The 19,181-nt window shown below is 36.8% G+C and overlaps 1 pseudogene; it reads left to right on the top strand.

Moving 5' to 3' along the window:
• LOC122106477 overlaps nucleotides 1-18,857 on the top strand; it is a 75,636-nt pseudogene extending 56,779 nt beyond the window's left edge.
• Nucleotides 18,858-19,181: the final 324 nt, after the last annotated feature.

Here is a 19,181-nt window from a genome sequence, read left to right as displayed (position 1 = left end):
ATTACCATTTTCTTTACCAGTTTCTTTTCTAATATAAGTATCTAATATCTCTCTTTCCATCCTGGCATGTATTATTTTAGTGCTTCAGTAGGAACTGTTGCAAAAAAAGACCCTACTTTTCATAAAATGTTCCAAAAATATTTCTCTATATCGCTAATTAATTGTTCATGGCATTATAGTGACTCTGCCTAAATACATTAAAATAATGTAAGATATTGGAAAATTGTTTTTAAGAAAAGCTAGCCATGTTTGAAAGTTTACTTTCTCAATTTAGCTTCTAGTATAAACATTTCACTTCTCGTTCATCTCCTTCCCTTTTCTCTCCTCCTCCTTGTTATTTTTATTTGTGCATGTGTGTGTGTGTGTGTGTGTGTGTGTGTGTGTGTGTGTGTTGGAAATTCAAGCCAGGGATTGAATGCTAGGCACCCATTCTACCAGTGAGACACACTTCCAGGCTCCATTAATTTTTTTATTTAATTCATGAGGTAAAGTTGTTTGCTATTGATGACTTAATTTCTTTGTCCTTAATGACTACCAAGATCAAGCTTTTCTGCATATGTTACAAGATGTGAGGCTTTGATTCTGGTTTTCTCAAAGCAAACACATCTTTTTTTGAAATAGCAATTAGCCTCAATGCTATAAACATAGAATATTGCATAGTACAGTATACATAATAGGCATTATATATAATATAATTAATAATTGTTGAACCATCATGAAACACAAGATATTTGGAGTCCATCTGGTGTGAACTTTACACTGTACACACAGACTTCTTTATTCAAAATATTTTTGCAAGTTGAAAAATAAAATATTTGTCACATTTTGCTAATGAATTTGCAATAGAATTTATGTTGATAATAAATTATATTTTGGTAACTTCAGTCTTGACATATTCTGGTATCCTTGCAATAATTCCAATTCCCTAACATTTTCTGTATAATATTAACTTTATTTTCTGAAGTAATTATCATTATGTGTTAAATTTATTTGCATTAAATGTATCATTTGTTTTTATAATAAATAGCATCACATATTTTCTTTTATAATGGGCATATTTGGAAACAAAGTTTCCTACAAGACTGAAAATGGCTTTGAAAAATTATCTTACACATTGTACTTTGTTACTTTTATACATGTTAGTGTCACTTCATGTCTTTATTGCATTGTTGGCTATATCACTTGTAGATAGAGTTCCAATTTTACTTAACATTTTTTTGCAATGAAAGGTTGCACAGAGATTAATGCTGGAATCCATTAGGATATTTAATGGAAGTAATAAAAAATCTAACACAAATTGCTTAAACAAATATAATGGATTATTGAATGCAAATAGGAAAAATACAATTAAAATTGTTTGAACAACAGTAGAGTTGTTTATGCATTTTTCCTACAACATACAGCAACAGCTTGTTGGCTGGTTGATCTGGTATGTCAACAACAGTAGCAAAAGTTTAAGTTTTCTGAGGAGCTACTGCATCTGCCTCCTATGTTGTTCACTCCCTACACTTATTTCTTTTATATATATATATACATATTTTTTATTGTGAAAATACTGTACAGAGGGGTTACAATTACATGGGCAACATAATGAGTACATTTCTTATCAAGTATTGTAGCCTCCCTTTGTTTCCCCTTCCCATCCCATCCTCCTCCCGCCCCCCCCCCACCAGCCCTCCTCCCCCCACCACCAAAGTTGTAAAGTTCGTTTTTGACATAACGACTTGTACATCTCATTGTTGCAATGGGTCCACCTGTATCCCTATTTAAATGATTTGTTTTTCCCTTCCCCTCCACAAATTATATCAACATCAAATACAGTGATAGCAGGGTTATACCGTGGGGGAGGGACATAAAATTTCTATGTCAGATTTTGGAAAGTTTTTCCCTTACCATGGGGGTTCAGGTTGCCTCCTTTACATCTGGAAGAAAAAAAAAAGAGATTATTTTCTCATTGTTTTTCTTTAGTCTAATTAACTAAGCTAGCTCTTAAAGTCTTTGTGAAACAAACACCAGCACTCAAAGAATCCTTGCACCATTACCACTTAGTTGTCTAGCCCTGGAATCTTGGACTATCAGTGAGTTCATAATTACTAATGACTACTTTCATTAATCATAGATATATGTGTGTTTTTGTGCTATAAAGAAGAGAAGGATAACAGGGATGTTGAAATGTTGTATTGCCATATGTTTCCATAACATTTAGTACATTCTACTGCCTTACATTGTAAGTACATGTTAATGTTTGTATTCTCATCCATTGATAGACCCCTCTTTCATCGTGGGAAATCTGGGGTGACAGGCTTGGGCCATTAGATCAAGCTTGGAGAAGCACACTCTTCATAGGAGTACAGGGAAATACTTTTAGGGAACAATCAGCAAATTGTTGTATTCATTTCTCTCACTTCAATAAGTGAAAATGATGCTGGGAATATACTATATGGTCTTGATTGTAATCATACAGAAAAAAATGTAAAAATAGCAACAATTTATTTTTACCCATTAAGAATTGTTTGGTCATTAATATTCATTAATATGGAAAGACCTTTACAACCTATACGGAAGTATGTAATAGGATTATGTGAGTTTGTAATCCAGCTCTAATTTTCTCTGCTTGGAGAATTAAGCCTTCCTTTGCTGTTTTTCAATTGTGTCCAGGTTCTAATTTAGATAAAGTAAGTATGTGTTGGTTTAATAATGAAACATAATGAGACATATTCTAGTTATTACAAATGAGGGAAACCATGCAGCCTATGTTTCTTTGGTTATGGCTTGCTTCACTGAATATAATTTTTTTCAAGTCTTTCCATTCCCTTATGAATGGGGTATTGTCATTCTTTCTGATGGAAGAATAGAATATAACACATTTTCTTGATTTATTCATTCACTGACTGGCATCTGGGTTGATTCAGTGTCTTACCTATGCTAAATAGTTCTGCAATGAACAGATTGTGCTGGTGGCTTTAGTGTGGCCTTGTTTGTGGCCATCTAGGTATATTCCCAGGAGTGGGATTGCTAAGTCATAGGGAAGCTCTAAGTTTAGTCTGCTTTCTAGAGTGGTAAAACAAGCCTCTTTCAGTCTTTGCAAAGTGCAGTAGGTGAAGATTTTTCTCTTGCTGACTCATTAGGCTGATGGGATTGCCTCAAAGTACACTTGAGTGGGACTGGGTGACTACTTCTGGGTCCACAGTAGACTCCCTGTTGATAGGCATGAGTCCTATATGACAATGGGTAGACTGGCTCTAAGACTTTACCTAGTAGAACTGGCACTGGAATGATAACTTCTCTTGTCCCCAGAAAGAAGGCTAATCTGCATGTATACCTACTATATGATTTCAACCTGGTTCCTAGAGAGCTCCTTCTGTGTCACTGGTTGGGTTGGACATCTGGCCTTGGAACACGTCTGAGAGGTAATGGAGACCAGTCACTGACTACACTAATTCCAGTATTTGTCTTCCCACCATCCTCTGTACACAATTAGCTTCTGATATGAACATTGCTTGGTTCTTGAATATAATCTGGAATCCTTGGTTCAAAAACCTCTTTTGATTCCTTTTTGGGTTACAAATCTAAATATTTCTCTTCAACCTCCAATTGCAACTGTCTCTGAAGCTTATTTAAGTAATATTTATATCAAAGTCAAATACTACTTAGGGAAGAGCACTGTTGCCAGTGACAAAAGGTAATAACCATTCAGGAGCAAGAGTGCTGTAAAAGAATGTCCAACTTTGATGATGTCCATTTATCTTTCAGTGTGGTAACCTGGAGTTTCTCCCTGAAAGCAATGGTAATTAGGAATATTTTATAAGATGGGTAGATACATAATGAGACACATTGAGAAGCCAAATCAATGTAGAAGTGATGTGGAAAGTGAATTCGAAAAAACTGGAAGAAAATGGAGAGACCAGTATTTATCAAAGAAATGCTTGCTTTTGAAGTTAAGTGTTAACAATGCACTAAAAGATGAGCAATGAATCAGAAAAACTGGAATTCTTCCAAATAATAGTTTATAAAAATTCAACAGTGAACAGTGTGTTTCTGTGAACTACAGAGACATTAATTTGAAAAATGCAGAATCATTTTGTTTAATATCTCCATTAATTAAGAATGTGTGGAAAAAAGATGGAAATCAACTACACAATATTGCTGAATTTTATTCAGTATTTAATAACAATGCATTGTGTTATTTAGTAAATGACCTACTATGCAGCAGGTAATTTTTCATAGTCAAAACACTGATTGCATGAATGCTATTCAACTCATCAACTCACTGTTTAGGAAGAAACAGTAAATAGAGCTACATTATTCAAGTAAAACTGGACAAAAAGAAGAAAAAACTTATTGTGCCAGTTAATGGATGGGAGAGATTTCGGCCAGAGAAAGTGATAAGTCACCAACCTGCCAAAATACACTCCAGTTCCAATATTATATTCTAAAGTTTTTGCTTGCAGATATAGGAGCAAAAGGTAGACAGTATAATTTTTTTCTGTTGATCAATGCAACAATACATAAAATATATTTCAATGGAAATATATATGGATATCCCATATATATTCAGATGTGTGTATAAATAAATGTATAATTGCATCTATGGAATTTATATAAAATTCTGATGACTCATTTAATAATAGTTACAGCCCAACTAATCAGCAATTCTGTGTGAAGATAAGACAAGCAGACATTCCTAAAATTTCAGGGCTTCCCAGCACACTATCATTTATGTGTGCAACTCAACCATCAATGGCTCATTTGCTTAATCATTAAATCACTTAAGCATATCGAATGGCCATTTTTAGTTTAGGCACTAGGCTAGGCAACTGGATTACAGAAATCAATATAAATGATTTCCTTTTTACATGATGACCTTAAAGACTATTCTGCAGAGCAGTTCTCTAGAGAATGGTGCTAACACTCAATAAGCAACATTGATATCTTGGTTTGGGTTAAATGTATTCAAAGAGGAAGCCCAGCAGATTTCTTAAATTATAGGGTTTTTATTAAATTATATGTTTTAGATTCAATCTGTCCAGATCTGAATCCTAAAAAACATGACTCACTCAATATAACTTTGGAGGAATATACACCATTTGTTTGTATTTATCTTCTCCATTAGAAAAAAAAATGATAACTAATTTTTTATTTTGTTGTGAAGTATTCAATCTTAGGAAAATTCTTAGAATGCATGATATACGTGAATAATGAAGGTAGATTAGGACTATTCTTCATAAATTTGTTTTTTGTTAGAAACATTTTATCCAAACTAATGAAAAGTGATTAGTTACTAATAGAGTATTACAGAAAATATTATTCAAGTTGATAATATTTTATTGTCAAGTTGATGTACAGAGGGTTATAGTTATATAAGTAATGTAATAAGTACATTTCTTGTCAAACTTGTTACCCCTTTCCTTATTTTATTCCTACTTTCCTTCTTCCTCAAGTTGTACAGACATATTCTTGTGCATATCACAATTGCATTGGTTCCCCATTTGTCTTTTGTCTCACCATTTTGTTTTACCCCTTCCTTTCCCTAATTCAGATAAATGTATATACATACCAGGGTATCAAAATCAAATACAGTGATAACAGGGGATATACCATAGGGGGAAGAACATTAAGAAAAGAAAAAGAAAAGAAATTGCATAGTACATTTAAAAAAAAAAACAGCAACAACAAAGAAAAACCTCTTGTGTCCATGTCTTGGAGTTTATTTCGCTTATCATCATTTTATATGGTCAAACATACATAGCTATTGAACTATTCTCATCTGCTAAGATTATCCTTGACATATACTACTTATTGCAAAGAAGGGAAGTTGTGGGACCTATGTTTCTTTGGGTCTGATTTATTCACCCCAGTTAAAATGGCTATAATCAAGAAACCTAATAACAACAGATGTTGGAGAAGATGTGGCCAAAGGGAATGCTACTGCACTGTTGGTGGGAGTGTAAACTTGTTCAGCCACTCTGGAAAGCAGCATGAAGTTCCTCAAAAGACTCCACATAGAGCTCCCCTATGACCCAGCAATCCCACTTCTGGGCATTAACCCAAATGACACAAACAAGGCCGTACTAAAGCTACCAGCACAACTATGTTTATCACAGCCTTACTCACCATAGCTAAGATATGGAACCAACCCAGATACCCCTCAGTAGATGAATGGGTCAGTAAAATTATATATATAATATATATAATATATGTATAATATATATTATATAATATATATATGGGAAGTCTATGCTTCCATCAGAAAGAATGTCACTTCCCCATTTGTAAGGCAATGAAAAGACTTGGAAAAATTCATATTAAGTGAAATAAGCCTGACCCAAAGAAACATAGGTCCCATGGTTTGCCTCATTTGCAATAAATAGTATATGTCTAGGATAATCTTAGCAGATAATTTTATTTAATGATGTCTATAGCATATTTTTCAGGTGTGTTTGGAATAATCATTGTCTTTTTGCGGATTCATCACTTCATAATCCATACACTTTGGGGGTTAATACTAATAAAATGTACTCAAGATTAAAGATGGAATATCACATCTCTGAATTCTATATGTTATGTCCACAAACACAAAATATGTTTGATTGGTAACATATGTCAGAGTGAATGCCAGTCTGTTAGGATAGTTATTTCATTGTTAGATGTACTGCAAAGACTGGATTTATAATATATTTTATTAAGATAGATGTGTTTCAGTTTGTTCCACCAGTTGTGGTATAATATTTGGCCAATGTTTTTACTGCATGCCATCTGTGTGGGCAGTAAGGTTATTCAATGCCACAGGAAATGTCACTGTTTTCAATAGGCATCTAATTGAGATTTAATCAGATGGATATTTTATATTAATTAAATGTCAGCTGATTAATGAAAACATATTTTTGCTATTTAATAGCTGTGTAAGAATGAGACATGATTAGCTCAACATCCTATGTGTTATATACAAAATGTAGATGGTCTAGGGCATGCAGCTCTGAACAGTAGGATCCAGGTGCATTTACAGAACATTAAAATAAATGCCACCTGGTACTTAAGGAAGAGCTCACCCTCTGTGTTTGGGAATGGTTCTAATATGTGGATGCTTTTGACCCTTCTTTGTCCTGTCATAAAGCAGCATTGTTCTCTCTATTGCCAGGCATAAATTTAAATGTCCTCACTCCCACTGTGACTCATAATCACCTCTGTCTATGCAAACCCAGAAGCAGTGCTAGCAATCAAACCAACTGTTAGAATCACAGGAGAACAAATTCAAACAGATGTTTGAAAGCAAAACAACTTCCTGAAAGTTAGCTTCTCTTTCAAGAAAATTCAGGGAAGCAAATCTGCTTCATTCTACATGTTTCCCTTTTGTTTTACATATAAGCCCTGGGCACTATGCCCCTACTTTAAAAAAATATTGTCAACATTTCACCATAGAACTAATTTCAGGTTATTCCGGAAATATTGAGTATGTATATTCTCATTTTTTTGTTCTGTTTTATCTTGTTTTCACACAGGATCTTACTATGCAGCCCAGATTGGCCTCAAACTTGTATCCTGACTCTTGCTACCAAATGTTGGGATTACCAAAGCATACCATCACATGCTATTGTCATTCTTCTTTTGGAGGAAATGAGAATTCTCTTTTCCCTGAAAGATACTTCCATAACAGAAACTATAAGAAAAAATATCTCTTCAGAGAGAGCAGCTTTTGTATGCTATTCTCTTACTACAATTTTAAACTTGGGAAAAAATTGGTTAGTAAGTTAGGCTCAGAGAGAAAAAGGATCCATGTGTTCTATTATGTGTGGAAGGAAGGTAGATTTAGCTTATAAACTTGTAAATAAATATGTTGGGTGTTGTGCAAGTGTATGCAAATGTATTAACTGATAAACAGTGTACTTAAGGGAGATCTCAAATAGTGTAATTCCTTAGAAAGGTAAACTTCCTAAAATCCAGAATCACAATAAATCAAAGAAAGTCTGCATAAATGAATTTACATCAAACTGAAGAGTTTCTGCATGGCAAAGGACATAGCAGAAAGAACACTGCTGGAGGAATATTAATACCAAACTTCAAACTCTACTACAAAGCCATAGTAATCAAAATGGCTTTGTAATGGAACAAGAAAAGACCTGAGGACCAATGGAATAGAATTGAAGACACAAAAATGAACCCATAGACCTATAACCACCTAAACTTCAATAAGGGAGCCAGAAAAACAGAATGGAAGAAAGACAGCCTCTTCAGTAAATAATGCTGGCAAAATTGGTTAAACCTGTAGAAAATAAAGTTAGATCCATATATACCCTCATATATCATCCTGCATGAGAATCAACCCCAAATAGATCAAAGACCTTGAAGTCAAAGCAGATATTCTGAAAACATTACAGGAAGGACTCCTTGGGACAGCCACAATTTTCTTAATAAAGACCCAGAAACACAACAAATCAAATAAAGGTTGGACAAATGGGATTGCATGGATTGGGAGAAGATCTTCACTAGCTATACAACAGACAAAGACTTCATATCTAAAATATACTTAGAACTCAAAAAATTAGATATCCTAACAACAAATGCTCAAAGAAACAACTGCCCTATTAATAAGTGGGCTAAAGACTTAAAGAGAAACTTCTCTGAAGAGGAAATAAGAATGGCCAATAGACACGTGAAGAATTGCTCAACTTCTCTGTCCATAAAAGAAATGCAAATGAAAACAACACTGAGATTCCACTTCACCTCAGTTAGAATGGCTAGAATCAAGAACTCTAATTTAAACAACAGATGCTGGAGGGGATGTGGACAGAAGGGAACCCTACTGCATTGTTGGTGGGAGTGTAAACTTGTTCAAACACTTTGGAAAGCAGTATGGAGGTTCCTCAAAAGAGTCCATATAGAGCTACCTTATGACCCAGCAATCTCACTTTTGGGCATTTACCCAAATGTTTACAAACAAGACCACACTAAAGCTACTGGCACGACTATGTTTATTGCAGCATTATTTTAGCTAACATGTGGAACCAACCCAGATACCCCTCAGTAGATGAATGGATCAAGAAAATGTGATACACACACACACATACACACACACACACACACACACACACACACACATACACACAATTGAATCCTATGCCTCCATCAGAAAGAATGACATCACCCCATTTGTTAGGAAATGGAAAGATTTTGAAAAAATTATATTAAGTATAGTAAGCCAGGTCCAAAAACATAGGTCCCATGGCTTCCCTTATTTGCAATAACTAGTATTTGTCTGGAACAAGCAGAAAAATGAAATGAACCCCAAGATAGGGACACAAGTGTTTTTTTTTTTCTTTCTTGCCATTGTTTCTAACATATTTATAATGTACCATGTGATTTTTTTCGTTTCTTTCTATGTTCCTTCCACAGTATAACCTGTGTTTTTCACTGTATTTGGTTTTAAAAAATGTATGTTGAAAAATGAACTTTGTAATTTAGGTGGGGTGGGGGGGAGTATAGTTGTGGAGGTGAGAGGGAAAAGATGATAGGGGAAAAACAAAGGAGGAGGCAATAATTCTTGATAGGAAATGTATTCATTACCTTGCTCACATAACTGTAACCCCTCTATACAGTATTTTTACAATAAAAAAGTATTAAAAAATTTTAAAAATAAAGCCACCAGCACAACCTGTTCATTGCAGCATTGTTTACCATGGCTAAAATATGGAATCAGCCCAGATGTCCCTCAGTGGATGAATCGGTCAAGAAAATGTGGCATATATACACAATGGAATTCTATGTTTCCATCAGAAAGAATGGCATTGCCCCAATTTGTGAAGAAATGGAAAGACTTGACAAAAATTATATTAAGTGAAGTAAGCCAGACCCAAAGAAACATACACTGCATGGTTTCCCTCATTTGTAATAATTATAATGTGTCTATAAATCTACAAGTAACCCCAATGGATAGTAAAAGACAAATAATTACACTTGGACATGATTAATTAAATAGCAATGTAAACATTCACACAGTGAGAATAAAGGAGTACATTCTTAGGAGATATCACAAGGGCTCAATAGCTGTATGCACATGATCATATAAAATGATGCTTAATGAATGAAATGAATTCCATATATTGGAAACAAGAAGTTTTTTATTGTACTTTTGTAGTTTCTTTCTTTCCTTTTTACTTTGGTTTATTCCCTCCTGTCTCTGTTTTTGATTTCTGTACCCTTTGTTTTTGTATATAAGTTTATCTGATTTGGGGAAGGAAAGGGGAGGCACAGAAACAATGGGACAAAGCTGAATCAATTCAGAAGTGGAAATGAACTATACAACCTTAGGTGAAGGGGAGTTGGGGTTGGAAAAACTGAGAGAGAATGAGGGAGGTTGTAACACTGTTCAAAAAGGAATGTACTCATTACCTGACTTATGTAGCTGTAACCCTTCTGTACATCATCTCATAATATTTTTTAAATAATATTAATTAATGAAATAAAAGACAAAATCAAAGTTGAGCAAAATAAAACACCAGGAAGTTGGTATTCCTAAGGGATGGGGTGGGGTCATGGGGAAAATGATGGACAAATGGAGAGGAAGGGGGGAATGCAAACAAAAATCAGTATTATGTAAAATTAAAAGAGTGAGGAAAGGGGTAGATATGGGAGGGATGTGTGACAGTGTTCAACGGGGTTACCTTGATCAAGATGTATTCATAAACTGCTTTGTTACATGGCAACTCTTTGTACAACTACCTAAAGATAATAATTTTTTTAAAAAGGAAAAAATAGTGACTATGTTCCCCTCTGAATTGGTGTTTTTCCATCATATTAAAGTTAATCAAAGGATGGAAAAAGAGATGTCTGATGCTTGTTCAGAGAGTATTATTCACAATAATTTTGTTGGAGTGGATGGATCCTGCTCACATTTCCTCAGAGCACTTTGGACATTTCAAACAGCACTGAGTAAAATGTGTTCCATGAGTAGCTACAGATGGAATTAAAAACTAAGTGCTATTTTATTCAATACTCATGTAACACTCAACCATCTAAGCTGTTTCTTACTCGTTCTGTCTTCAGTGACTAAGACACTAAATAACTATACTTTAAATATTATTGCCCTAAACATGGAAATCACTTACTTTCCTCATTTTTATGATAAAATGGTTGGATTATTGGACAAATGTGTATGACACAAAAATTAAACAGATTAATGATATCTTGTTTCTAATGCAAAAATTCCTCTGCCCTGATAAATTTATAAGACTTTAGGATTTTCAGGCATTCTAAACTTCATGTAAGAACTCACCAATTCATTCATTATGTCAATGTTCTGAAGTCTATATCAGTTCCTCTTAAAGCAGCCCTTTCAGTAATTATAGCTAACTGTATTTGTGTGTATTTGTGTGTGTGTGTGCATGCGTGCCTGCCCTAAGCTTGAACTCAGGGCTCAGTGTTATACCTGACCTTTAATGCTCAAGGCTAGCACTCTATTATTTGAGCTAGACCACCCACCCCAGGCTGGCTTCAACCTGAGGGATTATTTCAGAGTGAGCCTTTAGTTACCAACCTTCCACTTTGTGTATGTGTAGTTTTGTGTGTCTATCTTTGTGTAATCTTATTTGAAAATCACTTCTGCAACTTTAAATGTGCCTTCTATATTTTTTCATTATTTTATATCTAAAATCTTTCTAGAATTTTTCGAATGTTTTTCTAAAACTATAGATATACCTCAATGTAGCATGTTTACTCAGTGAAGCATTATTATTATTTTTTTACTGTGACAGTTTTGATATTTTTTTCTTTTTTTTTTTCTTTTTCTGTTTGTTTTTGTTTCAGTCATGCTTAAACTCTGGGCCTGGGTGCTGTCCCTGAGCTCTTCAGCTCAAGGCTAGTGCTCTACCACTTTAGCCACAGCGCCACTTCTGGTTTTCTGAGTGGTTTATTGGAGATAAGAGTCTCACGGACTTTCCTGCCCAGGCTGGCTTTGAACCGCAATCAGATCAGAGCCTCCTGAGTTGCTAGGATTATAGTTATGTGCCTTTTTTTTTTTTAATATTTTCTTGTAAAGATGCTGTACAGAGGGTTTACATGAGTAATTAATACATTTCTGGTTGAGCATTGTTACACCTTCCTTTGTTGTTCTCCCACTATCCTTTCCCTCCCCCACATCCCCCACTCCTCCCCCCAAAGTTGCAAAGGTCATTTCCAACATAGTTTCTTGTGAATATCGTTGTTGCAGTGGGTCATCTTGTGTCCAAGTTTCAGTATTTTGTTATTCCTGTTCCTCTCTCCAAATTAGAGAAATGTATATATAAGATGCAAGGTGATAAAATAAAATACAGTGACAACAGGGATATACCATGGGAGGAAGAACATAAAAAATTAGCAAAACAAAAAAAATCACATAGTACATTAAAAAACAACAACAACAACAACAAAGGAAAAGCTCTTTCGTCCATATCTTGGGGTTGATTTCACTTAGCATTATCTTATATAGTTATATATACAAAGCTTTTGAACTTTTCTGTTCATCTGATAAGATTATCCTAGCATGCCAGTGCCAGTGGCTCATGCCTGTAATCCTAGCTATTCAGGAGGCTGAGATCTGAGGATAGCAGTTCAAAGCCAGTCTGGACAAGAAAGTCCATGAAACTCTTATCTCCAATAAACCACCAGAAAACCAGAAGTGACTTTGTAGCTCAAGTGGTAGAGAACTAGCCTTGAGCTGAAGAGCTGAGGGACAGCGTTCAGGCCCAGAGTTTAAGTCCCATGACTGACAAAAAAAAAAAAAGATTATCCTAGCATATAAGAGTTGTTGCAAATAAGGGAAACCATAGAACCTATATTTCTTTAGGTTTGGCTTACTTCAGTTAATATGATTTTTTCCAAGTCTTTCCATTTCCTAAGAAATAGGGCAGTGCCATTCTTTCTGATGGAAGCATAGAATTCCATTGTGTGTGTGTGTGTGTGTGTGTGTGTGTGTGTGTGTGTACATATACATATACGTATAAGTATATGTATGTATGTATATATATATATTTATATACATATATATCACATTTTCTTGATCCATTCAGCTACTGAGGGGCATCTGGGTTAGTTCCATATCTTAGCTATGGTAAATACTGTTGTGATAAACATAGTTGTGCTGGTAGCTTTAGTATGGCTACTGGGGTAAATGCCCAAAAGTGGGATTGATGGGTCAAAGGAGAACACTATGTGGAGTCTTTTGAGGAACCTTCATACTAGTTTCCAGGGTGGTTGAACAAGTTTACACTCCCAACAGTGCAGTAGGGTTCCCTTTTGGCTACATCCCCACCAGCATCTGTTGTTATTGGATTTCTTGATTATAACCATTCTTACTGGGACAAGGTGGAATCTCAATGTTCTTTTTAGATTTGAATTTCTTTTATGGTAAAATTATTAGCCAAAATGCAATGTCTTTTGAAACAAGAGCTGAGGTATTGTGTTGAATGGACAGCCAACCAACATTGCAAACACAAATGTTAAGACTTCATTTTTTTGTACTCAATATGAAGGAATATATTTTTATATCTTTTGTTTATAAATAAATTGAGCTGGAATTTTAGAATCTTTTTGATATGTTCTCCGTCTATGATTATGAAACATTTTTCTTTGTGGATTCTTATTTTATTATTGATACTCTTTAGACACAGGAATTTAAAAAAGAGTTTCTAAGTCAAAGTGTCCTTGTCAACAATAATGCTTTTTCATGTGTCTATTGGCCATTCTTATTTCCTCTTTAGAGAAGTCTCTCTTTAAGTCTTTAGCCCATTTTTAATACATTTTTATTATAGAAATACTGTACAGAAGGGTTACAGTTACATGAGCAAGGTAATGAGTACATTTCCTATCAAACATTTTTACCTTTTCCTTTGTTTTTCCCCTACTATCCCTTCCTTCCACCTCCACAACTACACTTCTCCTTCCTCTCTCCCCACCCCGCTATCTAAATTGTAAGGTTCATTTTTCCAACATACTGTCTTGTGCCTCTCATTGTTACAATGGGTCAACCTGTATCCCTATTTTTACTATCAGGGTCTAGCCCATTTATTAATGGGGCAGTTGTTTCTTAGAGAACATGTTTTGGGGGGATTTAATTTTTTGAGTTCTAAGTATATTTTAGATATGAGGCCCTTGTCCGTTGTATGGCTAGTGAAGATCTTCTCCCAATCCATGGGCTTTCTATTGCTCCTTCTAGCTAGGTCCTTTGCAATGAAGAAGCTCTGCAGTCTATTGAAATCCTATTTGTCCAACCTTTCTTTGATTTATTGTGTCTCTGGGTTTTTATTAAGAAAATTTCAGCCAGTGCCAAGGAGCCCAAGAGTTTCTCCTATTCCTTCCTGCAATGTTTTCAGGTGTCTGCTTTGACTTTGAGGTCTTTGAACCATTTGGAATTGATTCTGGTTTAGGGTGATATACTTTAGTTTTCTGCAGGTGTTTATCCCATTCTGCCAGCACCATTTACTGAAGAGGCTGTCTTTCTTCTATTTTTTTTGACGGGGACTCCCTTATTGAAGTTTAGGTGGCTATATGTCTGTGAGTTCATTTCTGGGACTTCAGTTCTATTTCATTGTTCCTCAGGTCTGTTCTTTGGCCAGTACCAAGCCATTTTGATTACTATGGCTTTGTAGTAGAGTTTGAAGTTTGGTATTGATATTCCTCCAGTACCATTCTTTCTGCTAAGGATTGCTTTCGCTATTTGGGGTCTTTTATTGTTCCTATGACTTTTTGGATTGCTTCTTCTATTTCATTGAAGTATGAGGTTGGGATTTTGATGGGTATTGCATTGAATTTTTATATAGCCTTTGGCAGTATTGCCATTTTCATGATGTTAATCTTCCCAATCCAGGAGCATGAGATGTTTTTCTACTTTCTTAGTTTTGCTTTAATTTCCTTTTTCAGTTTTTAAATGTTTTCATTACAGAGGTTCCTCACTTCTTTAGTTACCTCATAGGTATTTTATTTTTTTGTGTGGTTATTACAAAGGGAATTTCTTTCCTGATTTCAGCAGGGCTCTTCTCATTATTGGCATACAAAAAAGCCATTGATTGTTGAAGGTTAATTTTATGCCCTGCTACTTTGACAAAGTTTCAGATCAGCTTGGGAGTATAGTCCATGGGGTTCTTTAAATACAAGATCATGTCATCTGCAAAAAGGGAGAGTTTCACTTCATCTTTCCCTATTTGGCTGAACTTCAGAATCTGGGTGTTGTCCCTGAGTTTCTTTGCTCAAGGCTTGCACTCTACCACTTGAGCCATGGTGCTACTTCTGGCATTTCCTGTCTATATGGTACTGAGGAATCAAACCCAGAGCTTCATGCTTGTTAGGCAAGCACTCTACCACTAAGCCACATTCCCAGAGTCTTTTTATTTTTCTTTGTTGTCTATTTGTGGTTACCAATACTAAAAACATCAACAACAAATTGTGATGGCATTGAAATAACTTCACTGACCCTTTCTTACAGCACAAAAATTTCACATAGAAGACATATTGATACTGCTTACATTCCCCACTCTGTTGTTTAGTAAAAATAGGGGGTACCAGGCTGGGGGAGTATGGTTAGAGGTTGTTTCTTTTAGAGCTACTTCCTGCTGTAAAGGGGCAAAGTAGTCAGGGGTCCCTGTTTCATTGCTTGGCTGGGTACCATCCGAGAAGCATGTGCCTGACAGTGGTTGGTAAAGGTCCTCCATTTTCCATGGCAATAGTTTTCTAAAATGCAAGGCAATTATTAAAAGGCAAAAAATAATTGTTGTTAGTACCCCAAGAGAGGAATATGCCATGGAAGGATTAATTCCCAGAAGGAGCTATCAAAGACCTGAAATTGCCTTTTCTGTCTTGGATTGGAGACATAGCATGCTACCTGACTCCAGCATCCTGGAGGAGGGGAGTAAGACTTTTCTTGCTTTAGGGTCACAGTAACCTGAGGAGGGGGTAGAAGAAATATTTAAAAGTACCAGAGCCAACGGGTGTCATGGGCTTTTTTGGTTGTTTTCTGTTGGCCTGGGAGCATCAAAGAATTCCCAGAGCTGGGGTTTTAGGGTCCGGGTCTGTGCTAGGCAATGCAAGTGATGTCTCTAGTTGTCTGAAGGAACAGGATGGCCTTGACTTGTTCCTGGGCAGGGGATGTTATCCTGTTGAAAGAGACTTTTGGAAATATCAGGCAAAAAGCTGACAAGGTGACAAGGTCAGTTAACATGAATGATATAGAACACACATTGGCCATGCATGAGAAAAGTTCCATTTGGAGTATAAGCCCAATTACAGCCCTTTACAGGGAAGGAGGAATAACTGGACTCCTGGCATGGAAGGCAGGAAATGGTATCTAGGGTCTTTTGCAACTGAGTAAGGGAGAACATAATGGACTGGTTGAGAGTACAGGTCAGAGGCTACTATAGATACAAATAGCAGGTAACAAAAGCAAGACTGTTAACTTTCTGTCCAGTTTGAAGGTAGACAGGTATGGACATTACGTGGACAAACAACTATTTCTCTTGATCCCCAGCTCTTATTAATTTTGAAAAGGCAAACATAAAGTGACTCCATTTAGGATGTCATCTCCTCTTACACCTCTCCAAGGTTTTCCATTTTCAGGACTGACTTTGTCCTGGCCGGTGTCTCAGCGTCTGTTGCTGGGATAGCTTATCCTAGTTGGCATTTACCGGGTTTGGACTCAAGGCCTGGGCACTGTCCCTGAACACTTCTGCTCCAGGCTAGTGCTCTACCTCTTGAAGAGTCGAATGCCACTTTCAGCCTTCGGCTAGATACTTAGAAGTAAGTCTTGAGCCAGGCCTCCAGCCTGGTTCTGTGCTGATTAGCTGAGAGATGGAGATTTAGAGGGATTCTTTGTGCCTAGCATGGCTTTGAACTGTGGCAAAAGGAATCTTTGTTACAAAAGCCCTTTTATTTCCAATTAAAGCAACAAGGAGATCAATGAGATAGAGGTACCTATAACTTGTTAACAATTGAATAACAATTACTTGTTAGAGTTTTTTAATAAAATCCAGTAGATTTTTTTTAAACTGACATTGATTGGAAGTCTAAGTACCGCCCATTGCCTCTGGGCAGCCTGTTTAAAGTGGCTTATATCTTGGGCTTCAGCAGAGTAGCCTGTTTAGCACTCTGGTTTATAAAAGCATTTTTCTGGTTGGCTGAGGAATCTGATTTAGGCAGATCTCAATAGGGACACAATCTCAGGTTCCTAGTAATTCTAATTTATCTCTTTTACCTTGAAATAAACCTTTAGGGCAATTTTAATTTTAAACTTTTTTGTCTGGGAGGCCAGTCACTCCTCACAACTTCCCAAATTTTTACAAAGAGGATGCCATTTTTAATCCCTTTTTCTAAAGTTACTTTAGTTTGCATTTAAATGTTTGATTGAAACACTGTGCTGCACCCTTTACCTCTACTCCAAAGATTTATCATTCGGTTATATACCCCTTAGTCTAACTTGTGGGGATTAACATTACAGAAACAAATATCTAAGGTGGATTGTATTTTACCCCAAATTAGCAGGCTTTTGGTCATGTGTGACGGAACAAGGCCCCCAAGTCTGGGTAAGGCTGTGGCATCTGGCTGTGGCATCTGTCACTGGTTACCTGCAAAAATTTCTAAATATATTAGTTAAGACCTGGTTCACACAGGCTTTTGCAGTCTGGTCCCTTGATGTGTGCACAGGAGAGAAAACAAAGAATTAAAACCTTAGCCTTAGTTTCTTTGGCTTATAGTCAGGTCACAAAGTTTTAAAGCAAATTACATTAAATCACAACTTCCATTGACAAAGATTTTTAGTAAGCAGAATACTTGGTAACCCTGAAACTATAACTGTTTACATATAGACAAGTAGACAGACAGACACAGATTATAGAGCGCGCTTAAATTTTTTAAATCAGCCGTTTAAGATTTTTTGGAATTTTACTTTGCCTAATTATGATGGAACCACATGGTCAGTTTAAAATACAAACTTTGCCAACAACAAACTTTTAGTAAACAGGAGAGAAGAACAGACAGGAGACATGATATAATGTCTCTGCTGGTCAGGTCAGAGGAGGGAGGGTCACAGAATTAAGTTGAGGTCTGCACGAAATAGCAAGTGAGCTCCCATAATGCCAAGATGGTGCACCGGCCACATGGTCAATGCTAGAGAGAGCTGAAGATTTTTGACAGTGAGGGTGCATTGCTTCTGGCACAACTGGAGCTTCAGGTTCCACCCCCACTACAAAGGCAGAGGAGGGGTCCCACAGGGGAGTGAGTGCCTCAAGGGGGAGGCTGCAAAAGAGGGTGTACCTTGCTGGAAAGGCTGCAAAAGGGGTTACCTCGCAGGGGAGGCCACAAAACGGGGGAGGGGCTCATAAGGGAGGCTGCAAAACAGGGGAGCCTCACAAGGGAGACCACAAAACAGAGGGGTGCCTCGTGGAGGAGATTGCAAAAGAGAGGTGCCTCGTGGGGGAGGGGGAAGCTGCAGAGGAGAAGTTTAAACAAACTCATCCATACTTTTACCTTCAGTTGGAAGGGAGAGAGAGAGAGAGAGAGAGAGAGAGAGAGTTCTACCTGTCCCAGTGTTCACATAAGTGGAGTTTTTAATTTGGGGCCAAATTTGATTTTAAGAAAATTTAGTTCTGTCCTTTTCCATGGTAAGTGACAGGAGCCAAAAGCTAGCTGCACAGCATCCTCAGCAGTGCAATGTAGCTCCAACAAGGACCTACCCGTGGAAGGATGGTCGCCCCTCTCCACGGTGGTCCCTGGCCACAGAAGGCCTGGGTGGGGAGTGGGGGATTGAGATCCGAGCACTTGGCCAAGATTTTGGTCAGACAGCAGGGGTGCAGAAATCAGAAACCCGGAACTCCAGTCAACTGGGCACTGATGTGGGGTAGGCCTTAATTAGCCAGTGTTGGGCAGCAGGTAGAGTGCTTAGTCAGGAGACAGTTACCTTGTTGGTCCTCTGTCGATCGGTGTGTAGGATCTCAGGCTAGGTCCCAGGGAAGCTGGTCGGACCTCCATCCGAAGTTGAGGGAGGGAGCAAATCCACCAGGGGAACCTAGTCCTGTATGGCCACAAATGAAAGGATCAATGAAAGGATCCATCACATCCATGCCAGGGGACGATGTGGAGGCAGGCAGGCACAGGAGAAAGATTATTACAAGGTTTATTAGAGGGGCCATATTTACCCCAGAGAGAGAGCAATTAGCAGCCTCAGC

Source organism: Dipodomys spectabilis, unplaced genomic scaffold (assembly GCF_019054845.1).
Source record: "Dipodomys spectabilis isolate Male_0828 unplaced genomic scaffold, ASM1905484v1 ptg000042l, whole genome shotgun sequence".
In the NCBI taxonomy this organism is placed as follows: domain Eukaryota; kingdom Metazoa; phylum Chordata; class Mammalia; order Rodentia; family Heteromyidae; genus Dipodomys; species Dipodomys spectabilis.
The sequence above is the reverse complement of the archived record's forward strand: the minus strand, read 5'-3'. Positions and strand labels throughout refer to the sequence as shown.